Source organism: Barbus barbus, assembly GCF_936440315.1.
Source record: "Barbus barbus genome assembly, chromosome: 38".
Taxonomy (NCBI): domain Eukaryota; kingdom Metazoa; phylum Chordata; class Actinopteri; order Cypriniformes; family Cyprinidae; genus Barbus; species Barbus barbus.
This window is the reverse complement of record NC_136716.1, coordinates 15,178,828-15,180,786: the sequence shown is the minus strand read 5'-3', so window position 1 is coordinate 15,180,786 and position 1,959 is coordinate 15,178,828.

Below are 1,959 nucleotides of genomic sequence, written 5' to 3'. Positions count from 1 at the left end.
AAAAGAACCAAACTCAGGTTAAGAAAGCCAGGCAAAGACTGTACCATTTGCGACAGCTGAGGAAATTCAGGTTCTCACCAGCTATCCTGAAAACTTTCTATTCAGGGACCATAGAAAGTGTATTGACTCAGTGCATCTCAGTGTGGTATGGAAACAGCTCCAATCAGGACTGCAAGCACTACAGAGAGTTGTGCGCTTAGCTGAGCGCATCTCAGGGTCTGCTCTCCCCTCTCTGCAGGACATCTACCTCAAACGCTGCAAAAGTAGAGCTGTCAAAATCATCAAGGACTCAAATCACCCTGGTAACCGTCTATTCACTTTGCTTCCATCTGGTAAGCGCTTCCGTAGCCTGATGGCAAAAACTGAGAGACTTAGGAGGAGCTTCTTCCTCCAGGCCATCAGGCTCCTAAACTCAAACTCTGTGTCATAACATCACTTAACTCCATGTTAATATCACTATATCAAGAAGTTATTAATAATTTTTTTCTACCTCGTATTGCTGTTATGTAAATACCCTGTACAACTTTTTGCACATTCCTCTTATTACTATTTAAGTCAACAAACATACTTACCTGCACATTTATATTTTTTATATATATATTTGTTTTTCTACTTTTCTTTTTCTTAATATTTATGTACATTCAGTGTTTTTTGTATTCTATATAACTGCACTGTCCTTGGAGTGGACCTGACCTACATTTCACTGCTGGTTATACTCTGTATAATTGTGTATGTGACAAATAAAAATCTTGAATCTTGAATCAAAGACTTAAACTACTTCAGTCTGTGTGCATTGAATTTATTTAATACAGGAGTTTCGCTGAGTTGAATTACTGAAATAAATTATCTTTTCCACGACATTCTAATTTTTTTAGATGCACCTGTACATATAGGATGGCTTGCTTGAGTAAATTATGAAGTAATTTTAATTTTTTGGTGAACTATTCCTTTATCACCAACCGAGTGTCATGGGAGCAATTGTAAAAAATCTTCATTAATTGCTAAATAAATGGTAAATATAGTGGTTTTTCTGGTAGCCTATTTTTGTTTCATTTTCCTCAATACATTTTCAACACAAAAAACATAAATGCAACCAAGTAATCTGACAAGAGAATCTGCACAGACAGTAATGTCAAAGCGAATGGGCGCGCCTGCACCACACCGTTTTATTGGTGCTCGCCCACACATATACACAGAGCACCGACACACACACGCGCTCACAAGGTATGAGGTAATTGTTTGGTCACGTGACTCCTGCAGTAGCTGTCAAAAGTGATACAGCAGCGCATCCTTGACCAGCCTGCCCGCTTCCAGCTGATTGGACTGCGATCAGGTGTTAGGGATCATCTAGAAAGTGCAGAAACGAAAAATATGACTCTTGCTCGTGATACCAACAAATTATGAACTTATGAAGAAGAACACTAACTGCTAGCTAATACACACAAGTGTACAGGGCAAATTATAGTCAAGCAGTCCAGGTTTCATCAAAGAATTGCTGTCATATGAATCCATTGTTAAAACATAATGCAGAAAAACTACTGTAATGCCATTAAAGTGGTTAATAAAAACAGTGTATATCATGTTTAATCTAAAACACAATGATTTAAATGATCATAAAGGACACAGACATTTGAACATAGTCGATGACAGTGAGTGATGGGCCTAATTTCTGAATATCACTATTAAGAAGTGAATCTCTACAAACACTGTATTACTGCAAATGTATTATCTGAGTCCATATATGTTTGGAAAAATAGCAAGAAAGCATAATTGTCTTAAGTGCTTTTATGTCCCCGCTTTTTTAATGGTTAATTAGTCTTTGTCTGACTCCCTCAGATCCACAAGATACTAGCTGTTTTTTTTCTTAATGGTTGGTTGATTCATACACAAAACAACCATAACCAATCTTTATACTTGATCCCTTGATCCAGAGTTATTACCCCGCCTATGTAGCAAGTC